The sequence below is a fragment of the Ruditapes philippinarum genome, unplaced genomic scaffold (assembly GCF_026571515.1).
Source record: "Ruditapes philippinarum isolate M1 unplaced genomic scaffold, ASM2657151v2 ctg9299_1_1_1_1, whole genome shotgun sequence".
NCBI lineage: Eukaryota > Metazoa > Mollusca > Bivalvia > Venerida > Veneridae > Ruditapes > Ruditapes philippinarum.
The window spans coordinates 1-16653 of NW_026856652.1; positions in this window are offsets into that span (position 1 = coordinate 1).

The following is a 16653-nucleotide window of genomic DNA, read 5'->3' on the forward strand; positions in this document are numbered from 1 at the left end:
ACTGTTTAAATACATTATATTGTTGATGAATGAAATTCAGCAAAGTGAAAAAATACATATTTATTAAAGGGACACATTTCCAAAGACTGAACTTAAAATTTAATTTCTTAGATTATTATTTCTAACTTATTCAACTCCTTTATAATTATGAAAGATCCTGTAATTCATTGGTGCTCTAAATATATGGGCATGAGGTTCATGGATTCATACAGGTAAACAATTTCCTTGAAAGTATGAATCCTAAGATGCATGGATTCTTACATGTATGAATCCTAATATTTATGGATAATTACATGTATGAATCCTAAGATTAAGGGATCCTTACAATTATGAATCCTATAATTTATAGCCCCTTGTATATATAATGAATCTTAAAATTAATGGTTCCTTGCAGATATGAATCCTAAGATTTATAAATCCTTGCAGATATAAATCCTAATACATATGAATCCTTTCATATTGTTTCAATTGTGCAAAAATTGGTTTAAATTCCTATTAAAACAAGATTGCATTTGAGAAAAATGCTATGCCACCGCATGGTTCAAATTTCATAGCTGTACATCAAAGGACAAGAAAGTAGGTCACATCATCAAAATCTAGGTCAAAGTTCAATTTTACAACTAAAACTGTGCACATGGTCAAAATGTCATTGCTGTACATCAAAGGACAAGAAAGTAGGTCACTGTCTCCTTGGACAAGGCATAATTTTGACCCAAGGGTTTAATAACAATCTTGATACAGGTCCATCAAATATGATAAACAAGATCAACAAGGAAAGGCGGCGTTCAATGAACAACATTTCAAGTCAAATATCTAAGCTATAGCTTTCTCCCATTCAGAAAACATTTGTTTTATTTTCTGTTTTTAATACGTGTACATAATGAGAATCACTGCCCCCCGGGCAGGGCCAATTTTTGACATTTGAACAACTTTGGTAGAGGACCTATAGATGATATTATATATCAAACATCAAAGCTCTATGCCTTGAACCTTCAGAAATATATGTACATAATGAAAATCAATGACCCCCGGGGCGGAACCAATTTTGACCCCAGGGCTATAATTTGAACAATCTTGCTAGAGGTTCACTACACAATGTTTCATGCAAAATATCTTAGCTCTATCCTTTGTAAATTTAGAGAAGATGATTTTTTAAGTTTTAACTATATACATATAAGATAAACCTATGGCTCCCAGGGGCGGGGCTAATTTTGACACAAGAGGCAAAATTTGAACAACTTTGGTAGAGTACCTTTAGATTATATTATTTAACAAATATTAAAGCTCTAAGCCTTGTACCTTCAGACAATAAGATTTTTTTATTTTTTACTATATGTATATATTGAAATCAATGACCCCCAGGGCGGGGGCAATTTTGACCCCAGGGCTATAATTTGAACAATCTTGCTAGAGGTTTACAACACAATGTTTCATGCAAAATATCTAACCTCTAGCATTTGTCAATTGCTAGAAGAATTTTTTTAGTTTTTACTATAAACATATAAGGAAAACCAATGACCCCTGGGGCGGGGCCGATTGTGACCCCAGGGCTATAATTTGAACAATCTGGGTAGAGGTCTACCAGACAATGCCTTATGCAAAATATCTAAGCTCTAGGCCTTTTGGGTCTTTACAAGAAGGTGTTTTAAGTGTTTACTATATGTACATATAGCGAAAATCAATGACCCCGGGGCGGGGCCAATTTTGACCCAAGGGCTATAATTTGAACAATCTTGGTAAGGGTCTACCAGATGATGCCTTATGCAAAATATCTAAGCTCTAGGCCTTTTGGGTTTTTACAAGAAGGTATTTGAAGTTTTTACTATATGTACATAGTGAAAATCAATGACCCCCGGGGCGGGCCAATTTTGACCCCAGGGCTATAATTTGAACAATCTTGTTAGAGGTCTACCAGACAATGCCTTATGCAAAATATCTAAGCTCTAGGCCTTTTGGATCTTTACAAGAAGATTTTTTAAATTTATTCTTATAATTCCTTTTGGTTGCCATGGCAACCAGATTTCTGCATGGAATGAAATTCTTTGAACAACTTTGGAAGCCCTTCACCCAAGGAACAATCCTGCCAAGTTTGGTTGAAATTGGACTAGTAGTTTTTCACAAGAAGATTTTTTAAGTTCACTATATAATCTATATAACACACACACACACACACAAACACACACACAGGTGAATCGCTATATGCCACCGCATCGCAGATTGCGGTGGCATAAAAATTAGAAGTGAACATTTTACTGCACTTAAGTGATGATTATATGAATCTTAATATTTAATGTCCTTTGAATTTCAAATATAGTTGTTTTATTGAACCTAAATGACTGGCTAAAAATCTTGCACAGAAATTATAGCTTGATAATTATATAAGCATGGAATATAGCACAGTTTTAATGATAACTAATGTAGAAGAAAAGGCAATGTTTTCTCTAATAAACTGTAAAATAGTTTAGTTTTAACATTAATTATTTGCAAATAAGTCTTTTTACTAAGAACTTGTACTATTATACATTTTGTGTGTGTACATAAGAGTAAGTGCAAAATTCAGGTTTGGAAAAATCTTTATAGAATGCAGTAAAAGCATTATTAGTCAACATTAGTTAGGTCTTAGATACTAAAGGCACTCATTGTGTTCAAATAAAACATGTACTTGTAAGTAATATTGTGACAAGTTGGTCTCCCGTTTAAAGTGTCCCTGGCTGCTTTGATTAGTTTCTGAATTTGCAAGTATGTATCATTATGTTATAAAGTTTAAAAAAAATCATTCTTAGCTAACTGAAATAGGAAAATTCATACTTAGCTAGCTAATATATAGAAATTATCAGTTATGTTCATTTTATTAAAAGAGTGGGACGGTCTTTTTTAAATTGTAGGCAATTTTATATTATATCCTGATGGCATACTTAAAGGGACTCCTCTGAGGTTAAAAAGCTTAAAAACAAACATTTTAATTTCTTACATAGATGAGCTGAGGCACTTTAAACATGAGCTGGGGCACTTTAAACAGAAATATATGCCAAGATAGTTAAGATATATATTTGAAATAAATTTAAAATCTTATTTTTATGCTTTTCCTAGCCCAATTTGACTGAAAAGCATTTAAACACTTTTCATTTTGGATCAATTTTTTACAATTTGAATAATTATTCTGGAAAAACGAAGTGTGCAAATAATGATCTGAAATAGTGGTCTTAAACTACATCAAATGGTGCATTTATCTGGAAAAAATATTTTCAGTCCCATCATGTAAAAAAACCGTAGTGGTGTCCCCTTAAGACTAACTTTGTTGTAATGACATAACATCTCCATGTATGTGTGAATTTTTCAATGACCGTATTGTATCAAATGATACATCAAAATGTGCATAACATAAAACAAAAGTGGCATCAACGTCACATTTGTGGTAAAAATGCTATTATGTTGTCGACAGCACCAAAAGTCTAATGACGTCTGAGAGTCTAATTATAATTTAATTCTTGTAAAATATAACAGCGTAATAGTACAGCTAACAGCCTTAGTACAGATAATATAATACATTAGAAGTAAAATATGGATTATGCTCACAGAGAAGCCACACTATATAAAGTTTTTGTTTATTTTTAAGAGTAATTTACTCTGTAATAAGTCTCCCTTTTCTAATACAATGATATTTCATGGAAAGAGGAAGATTTTTTCTCACAATGATTGATACAGAAAATAACTCACTGATATTTATCTCACTTTCTAGCAAGATATGATATATTACATAAACAAATACAAAAAAAATCAAAAAAAAAAAATCAGCAAACAGAATATTTCAGATTCAATTTTTTTAGTTTTTAAATTACATGCTTAATGATTTTCACAAAATAAATTATAATTATAAACAGTTATTTATATGTAAGGAAGTAACTACTAGAACAAGCAATTATCATAGTATTGCAAGCAATCCATAAGTCCCCTACCGGTTAGAACCCCATCAACATTCTGAAGGGCCATTCACTAATGTTTCAATTTTTCTCTATTTTAAGTAAATTTGTTGGAAAAGTTCTTTAAAAGTGATCACAGGAAACAGTTTTTATGAACAGACAGACAGACGGACTGAAGGACACTCTAAAGTTAATATTTGAAACATCCCTGTTACCAAAGTATAACATTTTAAAAACAAAATTCTTAAACAGGAGATAACTCTTGTATTAAAGATGCAATTTCATAAAAAAATTTCAGCTCTTTTTGACTAATCACAAATATTGTTATATTTGCCATGTTTTAAGCCTATTTTTTGCCAAGGCAACTGATATTTTTTCAAAATAGGAAGAACAGATAAGACATGCATAATCTCAAGACTGCCATCTACCCATATGTCAAGTTTCATAAAAATATTTCCAGTACTTTTTGAGTTATCACTGGATTCAGTTTATGTGTAAAATTTGCCATATTTTCAGTCTATGTGTTGCCATAGCAACCAGAATTTTCAACATACAAAGAAAAGAAAAAGACGTGCATAATCTCAAAACTGCCATCTACCCATATGTCAAGTTTCATAAAAATATTTCCAGTATTTTTTGCTTTATCACTGGATCCAGTTTATGTGAAAAATTTGCCATATTTTCAGCCTATTTGTTGCCATAGCAACCAGAATTTTCAATATAGGAAGAAAAAAAAAAGACGTGCATAATCTCAAGACTGCCATCTACCCATATGTCAAGTTTCATAAAAATATTTCCAGTACTTTTTGCGTTATCACTGGATCCAGTTTATGTGTAAAATTTGCCATATTTTCAGCCTATTTGTTGCCATAGCAACCAGAATTTTCAACATAGGAAGAAAAGAAAAAATGTGCATAATCTCCATACTGCCATCTATCCATATACCAAGTTTCATAAAAATATTTTCAGTACTTTTCAAGTTATCGCGGGATCCAGTTTATGTGTAAAATTTGTCATATTTTCAGCCTATTTGTTGCCATAGCAACCAGAATTTTCAACATAGGAAGAAAAGAAAAAGACGTGCATAATCTCCATACTGCCATCTATCCATATACCAAGTTTCATAAAAATATTTTCAGTACTTTTCAAGTTATTGCGGGATCCAGTTTTGTGGACGGACGGACTGACGGACTGACAGACGGACAGACGGACGGACGGACAGACGGACGGACGGACAGACGGACGGAGGGTAAACCTAAAGTCCCCTCCGGTAAACCGGTAGGGGACTAATAATGGCAATATTTAAATCAAATAACATGTTTTGAGTTCCACTGTTTATACCTATTTCCATCTGTTTGTATTTATACAGTGCAACATTGTAAATAATAATCTTAAATCAATATCTCTCCAAGCAGAGCCCTCATTTTATGGTTTTTGGGGCCTGAAATTCCCTTTCACAATTATGATTTATTTTCCCCCTACTTGGCTTATTGTTAAAAAAACATTTTCTCTCCAAACAATATTTTACATTTCTTAAATAGGAGACCCTATATGGTAATATCATATAGAAATTTGCTTTCTGCAACATAAAATAATTATGTAATACATGTACTTAATAATAAACATTATGAATATAATTGTTGACAGACAAAATTCCCCTACCCATTTAGGGCCCCTTGCCACAGTCCCTTTAATAAGGGCCTGTGAAAATGTTTAGCTGTGAGAGATGAAATACAAAGATAGAATTAATTATATAACCAATCAAGTGAATAACTTAGATACTAGTTTTTATCTTCATGATAATCAAAATATACCTGTTCTGAAGTGTCAGATTCAACATGGAGGCCATCTGTTATAACAGCATTGTTTTCTGTTACCATGGCAACAGATATTTCCCTAAGCACCTGTGCATAATCGTAGGCTATCCCTAGCATCAAATATCCCATATAATGTCCTTCTCCCATCATTGTCATTTTCAGTATTTATATTAATGTCACTATCAAAGAACTGTAACCAATAAAAGATTTCTTTCATATATCATTAGCTATAAAGATTTTTGACAGGTTATATGGCCCAATATAATATAAACAGTCGTTTGTAAATATAAACCAAGCCACTAGCCATATAATCTATCAGAAATATTTACACAGAATTTTTAATACAGCAAACATCATTTTTAGAGAAAAAAGTAAGATTTCTTCATAAATAGACAGCACCCTTGTATATAAAACCATATAAACTTCACAATTATCCAATGAAAAGCGATGTTACAAACGAGCAGTATTATAAGTACTCAAATGATATAACAGACATCTGAAAAAGATGTTTTTCCATTTGTTGATCATAAAACATAAATCCTTTGAGCCGTGTCACGGCAAAATCAACATAGTTTGTTTGCGACCAGCATGGATCCTGACCAGCCTGCGCATCCGCGCAGTCTGATAAGGATCCATGCTGTTCACTATCAGTTTCTCTACTTGTTATAGGGTCTGTAAGCGAACAGCATGGATCCTGATCAGACTGCGCAGATGCGCAGGCTGGTCTGGATCCATGCTGGTCGCAAACCCATTATGTTGGTTTTGTTGTGACGCGGCTCAATTATTTTCATAAAAGCCCTTTCAATCAGTAAATTTGAAAAAAATATTTTGATATAAACTCAGTAATATTGATTAATATTAATATTTCAGTATTAATAAAGAATTTTTTTTCACAAGTAACATTTCACCATTAAAAAAGAAAACAATTTTCACCATTTCACTTTTCAACTAGAACATTTTTCTGTTCAAAAACAATAACATGTCACTAATTCACTAATTATTTCTTTGAACATTTGTATTTAACTTAAAACATCTGAATTACATTTGACTTAATTGCCCTAAAACTCTGCATAATGAACACTGCAACTAAAATAACTCCACTGAAATCATTTTCCAATAAATCCCATTATTTTGAAATGAGAACAAAAAATTATTTCACACTTTTCAGCAGTACGGTAGCATTATATGAAAAACAGAGACAGCATTATGCTGTAAATATCATAGTTGTTCACTTATATTTTTTTATGTGTTTTACATGTATCTCAAATTAGGTGCATTTTCAATAATAGAATTTCAGTGTAGTATACAAAACCTCTGACATTTGAACACATTGCATTTATAAAAACACTGGCTTTTTTACATTATACAAATGAAATTAGGATTGAAATTAAGATGTCAGATTCATGATAAATATGAGAGTAACCAGAGAGTGAAAGACTCAAGTCTGGCTTCTTAAGTTCAAATGCATTCTACAAAGACTAAAAAAATGACTTGTGCTTCCAAATAAATTTATCTATAAATATTACACCTGGTTAGCTCCAAAAACAAGATGAGGAATAGGTCTTAACAAAATTTATATTCTCAAGCACTGACAACATGTTTATGGAAATTTCGATTTTTTAAACAGACAATTATACAGTCAAACTTGAAAACAAAGACCATCCAATTAAAGGACTGAACACAGCCTTTATATACAAATGGTCCTTATTTGGAGGTTACTCTGTTCTATTTATCAATGAGAATTGTTGAAAATTGGTCTTTATTTAAAAGATGGTCTTTATTTACAAGGTGGTCTTTGTATTGACATGGTCTTTATCATAGCTTTGTTACACTGACAACATTGAGGTATTGATAACTGATTGCATAGAACAGCCACATGTGTTACACTAACAGCAGTGAGATATTGATAACTGATTGCAATAGAACAGCCACATGAGTTACACTAACAGCAGTGAGGTATTGACAACTGATTGCAATAGAACAGCCACATGATTTACACTAACAGCAGTGAGGTATTGATAACTGATTGCAATAGAACAGCCATAAATGTTACACTAACAGCAGTGAGGTATTGATAACTGATTGCAATATAACAGCCACATGAGTTACACTAACAGCAGTGAGGTATTGATAACTGATTGCAATGGAACAGCAACACGAGCTACACTAACAGCAGTGAGGTATTGATAACTGATTGCAATTTAACAGCCACATGAGTTACACTAACAGCAGTGAGGTATTGATAACTGATTGCAATAAAACAGCCACATGTGTTACACTAACAACAGTGAGGTATTGATAACTGATTGTAGTAGAAACAGCCACATGTGTTACACTAACAGCAGTGAGGTATTGATAACTGATTGCAATAAAACAGCCACATGTGTTACACTAAAAACAGTGAGGTATTGATAACTGATTGTAGTAGAACAGCCACATGTGTATCACTAACAGCAGTGAGGTATTTGATAACTGATTGCAATTAGAACAGCCACATGAAGTTACACTAACAGCAGTGAGTATTGATAACTGATTGCAATATATAACAGCCACATGTGTTACACTAACAACAGTGAGGTATTGATAACTGATTGCAGTAGAACAGCCATAAATGTTACACTAACAGCAGTGAGGTATTGATAACTGATTGCAATATAACAGCCACATGAGTTACACTAACAGCAGTGAGGTATTGATAACTGATTGCAGTAGAACAGCTAAATTAGTTACACTAACAGCAGTGAGATATTGATAACTGATTGCAATAGAAAAGCCACATGTGTTACACTAACTGCAGTGAGGTATTGATAACTGATTGCAATAGAACAGCCACCTGTGTCACACTAACAGCAGTGAGGTATTGATAAATGATTGCAATAGAACAGCCACATGTGTTACACTAACAACTGTTTGTTTGTTTCATTTTATGCCTTTTCCCAACAGTATTTCAGCCATATAGGTGGGTAGTTTCCAAACCATCGTTCCTGGAGAGTTACAGCAGTACTAGACTACCTTCCTCCATCGACTCTAACCCCTCGACCACGGAGGCGGTTTACTAACAACTGTGAAGTATTGATAACTAATTGCAATAGGAGAACAACTGTGTTACACTTACAAGAGTGAAGTATTGATAAATGGTTGCAAAACAAGAATTTGATAAATGATTGCCATCAATTACACAAACAACAGCAAAAATACTGATTAATGACTTGAATCAATAGGAGAACTATGTATTACACAAACAACAAAAATGATTCCCCTTAAAAATGTAAAAAAAAATGAGCAATCAAAAATTAATTTGAAGTCTCTACACTCCTGTAATTAATTTTTTCCTAATGGTGTCTGTAAGAATAACTTTTTCTATGATAATCATTGTAACAGAATGAAATGATTTTAATCATTTCAACTATATAATATTTTAGTAAACATTAAAATATTTTATAAGATTAGGATTACCCATTTGAGTGAAAAACAATAAATATGAAATAAAGCTATAAAAAATTATTCTAGCATATTCTTCTTTTTCGTAGAATTTCATAATATGCACATTTTATTAAATGTACAAAACAAAAACAGAAAACATTCAGAAAATATTTTAGTATAAAAATGTCCTTACTGTAAATTTAAAAAATTGTACATCAAAGAAAATAAAACAAGAAATAATTCAGAAATTATTGTAGCATCATATAGAAATCTCATTATTGTAGAATTTTATAATATACACAATCAAATGTATATATATCACATTAAAAACAAAAGCATAAATGATTCAGAGACAAACAGGAGAAAACAAAAATCATCAACAAACAGTGAACTAATTCCAGGTAGAACACATGAATACAGATATATTCCAGATAAGAAAAATAACTATAAATACATTAAAATATAAGAGAACACTTTTCAAGTCCAGATGCATTCACGCCTCAAAGGAATATATAGTTACAGGGATCATGATTTTTTTGTAGATTTGTATCAAATTGGTGGAACTGCTGGGAGAAAATTGCAGACATTTTTTTTGCTGGAATGATTTGATATAGTATACTAGAGGAAATAGAACATATCTCTGGCCATTAATCTTGTTATATTATCAAAGATTGCTATTTTCTTCTTACTAAACATATGGTTAAAATCCAGGGGAAACCTGATAAGCCTTCATCAGATAAACTCATTTCATAACTCATAGCAATTTATTACAACCCTTTTTTTTATACACAAGGTTATTTACCTGAACCTGTTTAATATAATTCTGAACATAAACTAGAAGGGTTTTTGTCACAAAAACAGATGTCTCCCAAAACCATGGATGGTCACTCATTTGAAGTTTCATTGAAATCCCACCAGTAATTTGACCTGTGAAAGCCAGACAAGAATTTTTTATTTATAGCTCTGACGGCCATTTTGTACAGCCAAGCGGAACATGCCGGTATTGTGCACAACTATAGTACTGATCACTCCTGTAAAGGATGGTTGAAATCCCACCAGTAGTTTGACCTGGGAAGGCCGACAAAATTTTCCTATTTTTAGCTCTGGTTGCCATTCTGTGCAGCAAAGTGGAACATGCCGGTGATGTGCACAACAAGGGTTGGTACTGATCACTGCTGTAAAGATTGGTTGAAATCCCACCAGTAATATGACCTGTGAAGGCCGGACAAGCTTTTTCTATTTTTAGCTCTGGCGGCCATTTTGTGTAGCGAAGCAAAACGTGCCAGTATTGTGCACAACTAGGGATGGTACTGATCACTCCTGTAAAGTTTGGTTGAAATCCCACCAGTAGTACTTATGACCTGTGAAGGTCAGACAAGATTTTCCTTTTTAGCTCTGACGGCCATTTTGTGCAGCAAAGCGTTATATGCCAGTTACGTGCACAACTAGGGATTCCATGGTACTGATCACTCCTGTAAAGTTTGGATGATATCCCACCAGCAGTTTAACCTGTGAAGGCCTGACAAGATTATTCTATTTTTTTTTCTGGGGGCCATTTTGTGCAGCGAAGTGGAAAATGACAGTGTTGTCCACAACAAGGGTTGGTACTGATAACCTCTGTAAAGTTTGGTTGAAATCCCACCAGAAGTTTGACCTGTGAAGGGTGAACAAGCTTAATGTGGACGGACAACCAGACGGACAAATGGACAGACAGACGGCGAGTGCAAAAACAATATTTCTCCCAAAAGTTTAAGAAACATAATCATGTATATGACTTTTAGTTTTAAAGGGAAATAACTGTAAATGACCCGCTAGAAATCGGCAAATTTTCAGGATATTCTGATATAACTTCTATAGTTTTTTTTTTTCATATTTGGGCTGTGTGGCATAGTTTTTGACCCCTGATGACCCATATTTGAACTTGAGCTAGAAATAATCTTCACAAGTTTTCTGAACAATTCCCAGGATATCTGGCCACTAGAGTGTGAACAAGATATTCCTATTTTTTGGGCTACTGTAGCCTAGCTTTTCATTTTTAGAGCTTCTTGTCCCTCTGTAAGAAAAGTCTCTGGCAAGGTGAATAGGGTAATTGTTTTTTTATCTTTATTTCACTTTGAGGCTGTAATTAAAATTAAGGTACTTAAGTAACAATGTGCCTTAGTTACGTTACACCCACTAAATACACTACATCTACGGCTACAAGTAACAGTATTTGAAATATTGTAGACAAAAGTTTCACAGTTTATTTGCATAAATCTGTACATGTATTTAATTCAAACAATTTGTGACAACATTTTACCAAAATATTTATTACCTGGTGAAGACCTACCTGTGCAACCACTCGATTGAATAATTATTGGATAGCGGTATTTAGGTACTGATTGAGGGCATCCAATATTTCAATTATAACAGTTTGTTTTAACCAAGGAAATTTATTGTTTTTGGTTGCTTGGAACAAAAAACAAGAGGGCCATGATGGCCCTGAAATCGCTCACCTGTATATAGGCCCCCAGGGCCAAGGCCAATTTTAACCAAGGGGTTTTTATTTGAACAAACTTGGTAGACACCCATTTGGAGATGTTTCATGATAAATATCTATGCTCTAGCTCAAAGAAGATTTAATTAGTTTTAACTACACACATATAGGGAAAAACAATGACCCCCCCCCCCTGGGGCAGGGCTAATTTTGACCCAAGGGCATTTATTTGAACAAATTTGGTAGACACTCACAAGAAGATAATTCATGCTTAATATCTAAACTCTAGCTCTTTGGGTCTTTTAACAGAAGATTTTTTAAAGTTTTTACCATATATATATATATATATATATATTGGGAAAATCAATGAACCCCCAGGCGAGGCCAATTTTATTCCCAGGGCCCTTATTTGAACAAAATGGTAGATACCCATTAGAAGATGTTTCATGCTAAATATCTTAGCACTAGCTCTAAAGGTTTTTAAAAAGAAGATATTTTAAGTTTTTACTGTATACAAAAAAAGAAAAACAATGACCCCCTGGGGCGAGGCCAATTTTGACCCCAGGGCTTTCATTTGAACAAACTTGGTAGACACGCACTAGAAGATGTGTCATGCAAAATACCTTAGCTCTAGCTATTTGGGTTTTTTAAAAGAAGATTTTTAAGTTTTTACTATATACAAATAAGGACCCCACAATGACCCCCCCCCCCCATGGCAGGGCCAATTTTGACCCAAGGGCATTTATTTGAACAAACTTGGTAGACACTGACTAGAAGATGTTTCATGCCAAATTTTAAGCTCTAGCTCTTTCAGTTTTCTAAAAGAAGATATTTTAAGTTTTTTCTTTCAGTTGCCATGGCAACCAGAGTTCTGCTTGGAATAAAATTATTTGAACAATTTTTAAAGTTGACTACCAAAGGACATTCCTGTGAAGTTTGGATGAAATTGACTTAGCAGTTTATGAGGAAATGTTGTTTAAAGTAAAAGTTTACGGACGGACGACAGACGGACGACGGATGAAATGCGATCACAAAAGCTCACCATGTCACTTTGTGACAGGTGAGCTAAGAAAAAGGTCAGAAGAAGGGCGGGCTGACTGCTAAGCCCTTCATTTTTTTAAATGCCAAGCCTGATAAATTTTATAATATAATACTTTTGTTTGGTATTCTACTTATCATGTTTTCAATTTTAGTATTAGTTTGTTTCTTTAAATGTCAAATTAATCATAAACCAGTCAGGAACCTTTCGAGTTCATGCCCCGTGCAGTAAGTATGCCAAAATTTCAAACCAGTTTGAGGTAAAAATAAGAGCCATTCTCTTAATTTTATTTCAATATGTATAATGATGAGGTGACTGATAAAGCTAAGGGTGACTGATGAAGCTAGATTTATCAGTCATGCACTTTATCAACAGAAATCAATGGAATGACATGATAAATTACTTCCTTTGTTCACTTTACTTAATTACATTTGAGCTGCGTCATGACAAAACGAACATAGTGGGTTTGCGGCCAGCATGGATCCAGACCAGCCGGCGCCTGAGTCAGACTGCACAGTCTGATCAGGATCCATACTGTTTGCTATCAGTTTCTCTACTTGTTATAGGGTTTGTGAGCGAACAGCATGGATCCTGATCAGACAGCGCGGAGGACAGGCTGGTCTGGATCCATGCTGGTCGCAAACCCATTATGTTGGTTTTGTTATGACGCGGCTCATTTTCAAATTGTTATGAAAATAAACATTGATTTTGAGGCATGCTGCTTTTATAAGGATATCATTACATTATGTTTATTGATGAAATTAAAAAGAAATTAAGACATTACATTTTATTATTTCTTTCTCTCAATATAATATTTTATGGGGGTCATTCAACATGTAGCTGCAATTTTACTTTTATTGAAATTAGCCCATTTAGTCAGAATCACTCAATTTCTATTCAGTTTTACCTAATTATCATCCATTTCCCGCTTCTTTCAACAACTTAAGATGTCATATTCTCAGAGCCACTTAATTGTGACCAAAACTGGCTTTCCAATAAACAAGTTTTATTAGCAGCAATAATTATTATAAAACAAAGTGTTTCAGATTTGGTTTATTTTTTCCCATTAATTTCATATAAAGCAGTACGGGATTTCAAGAATGAACTTAAAGTGTCTTACACACACATCCGCTAAACAGAGCAACTGTCTCGTAATTATATACTCTTATTATTTAGTGTCCGTTATATTAGACAATGCTACCCACATGATGTAATATCTTCCTTTTTTCTACTTACATTAAAGTGTTTATTCTGATTTATAGAATGTATATCACTCCCTACATGTTACTATATACATGTATATGGATAAAGAAATTATACTTGGAAAACATCTTGACTCTGTAAATAAAATAACAATCAAAAGAATAAATGAGCCGAGTCATGACAAAACCGACATAATGGGTTTGCGACCAGCATTGATCCAGACCAGCCTGCGCATCCGCACAGTCTGATCAGGATCCATGCTGTTCGCTATCAGTTTCACTACTTGTTATAGGATTTGTAAGCGAACAGCATGGATTCCTGATCAGACTGCATGGATGCGCAGGCTGGTCTGGATCCATGCTGGTCGCAAACCCGTTATGTTGGTTTTGTCGAGACGCGGCTCAAATGTGATGATTGTTTGAAGTAAGTAAGCCATGAAAGTGTTCCCTGTAGCATTAAGGACAATATATCTAGTGTTATTTGAATAGATGAAATTAGATTTGTCATCTCATAATTTTCCTTGAAATTCTCTTTCTTATGGTACTTAAAATAAGATTGAGGGAGTGTCCATCAGAGGTTGAAGGTTACTTGAACAAGTTTATAACGCAGTTGTTATATAAACAAGAAATGTCCGAGGACAGTGACGCTCGACTATTCGAAAAAGTTGTCACAAGGGTGTTTCATTGAGTATAATAATGCTTACCTATATGAATACATAAAATTGTCCGAAAAGGTACCAAGGCTTGTTATTAAGATATTTTATCGAGTAAATCACTGCGCTGCTTGAATATTATGAATGCATAAAATTGTCTCAAAAAAAAGGCACAAACCCTTCAGAAGTTATGGAGATACCGGCTTATAAGCAAAAACTTAACCATGAATTTCTAAGCTGAAAAAGGGGCATAATTATGCAATAAAGAAATCAGAGTTACATGTATGGGACTTTAGCCAATCATGTTTTATAATCACAGAAAACACGTGTGTGAAGTTTCAATGAATTCCCTTCAGTAGTTATGAAGACAACAGCTTACACGCAAAAACTTAAACACAGGGACGCTGACGCCAACAAAAGGGTGACTGTATTAGCTCCATTATTCTATGAATAGTCGAGCTAAAAATGTGTTTACTGCGAAATAACGTCATCATTGCGGTGGGCAAAAATTATTACTTTAGTGCAGTAATTGTCTTTGAAGTGAGAAATATGCTTTAAAGAATAAGATAAGGAAATTTAAGGAGTCCTGAATTGATACGTAGACCACAATAAAAAATCTGCAAAGTTATGTTAACAACACTATGAGTGATATTCTCTGAATAATAAGGGTTTTATATCACTAAATAAAAACCCAGACTTTCATTTATAACAATTTGACAGAGTATTTCTTGCATATCAGACTGGTGTTTCCATTAATTTTACTCATGCCGGAAATTTCTTCTGTCATATGGATGTCATATAAAATGTTGTAATTTTGCCATATAATGAATGAAATTGAAATTTCATATGCTGTTGTATGAAAATATATACCCTTGTTATGACCGTTGTAATTTCCATTAGAAATTTGTTTTATTAAGGTAAAGAATTAAAAATATGCTGGATTATGGTAGAATATGCAAGAAAAAATGACATATGTTTGCAGTTCGGATCGGAGTATCTGTCCCTCGGGAACCCGTCCATGATTGGGACCCCTGGGGATATTCTGATCTGAACCGCAACATATGACAGATATTATTAATCTCAAACTAGAACTATCACTAAATGTGATTAATATCCCCGCAAGACTGCTTCGGAATTGAGGAAGTTACTAGTAACAGAATACCTTGCAAAAGAATTGAAATAGAGTTAAGGTTCTTGGCAATTAAAGATAGTTGTGGTTCTTGTATGTTGCATTTCCTTTTGATGTGGCTGACCATTGATGTAATTGAATTACTCTGTAATAAGTCCAGAAAGAGTTACGCTTCTTGAGCATTCATTGCCCTTGACCATTGTATGAAGTTGCATTGAATTCTAAACATTCGTTTTAAAGTTATGCACCAGACAAGGAAAAGGAACAAAGGGCAATAACTCTACAAATACTGAAGATGGAGTTATGGTTATTGTACCCTGCACTTCCTCTAATTGCCCTGGACCATTGTATGAAGTTGTATTTAATTCCAACTACTAGTTTTTAAATTATGCACTGGACAAAAAAAGTAACAGAGGGCAATAACTGTAATTTGTCCAAATAGAGTTATGGTTCTTGTGCAGTGCACTTCCTGTTATTGTGCTTGACCATTGTATAAATTTGTTTTGAATTACAACCATTACTTTTCAAGTTATGCTCCGTACAAGGAAAAGTATCAAAGGGCAATAACTCTGTAATTACTTTAGATAGAGTTATGGTTCTTATGCACTGCACTTTCTCTTATTGTGCTTGACCATTGTATGAAGTTGTTTTGAATTCCAACCAGTAGTTTTCAAGTTATGCTCCGGACAAGGAAAAATAACAAAGGGCAATAACTCTTTAATTAGTCAAGATAGAGTTATGATTCTTGTGCACTGCACTTCCTCTCAATGTGCTTGATCATTGTATGAAGTTGTATTTAATTCCAACCATTAGTCTTCAACTTATGCTCCAAACAAGCAAAATGGACCGCTTGACCGGCTGACCGACCGACCACCGAGTGACTCCTATATATATATATACACCCAATCTTCATTTTGGGGGTATAATAACAACACAAAATATTAACAAAATAAAATATATGCTTAATATCTTATTGTTAATTAAGCAACAGTAA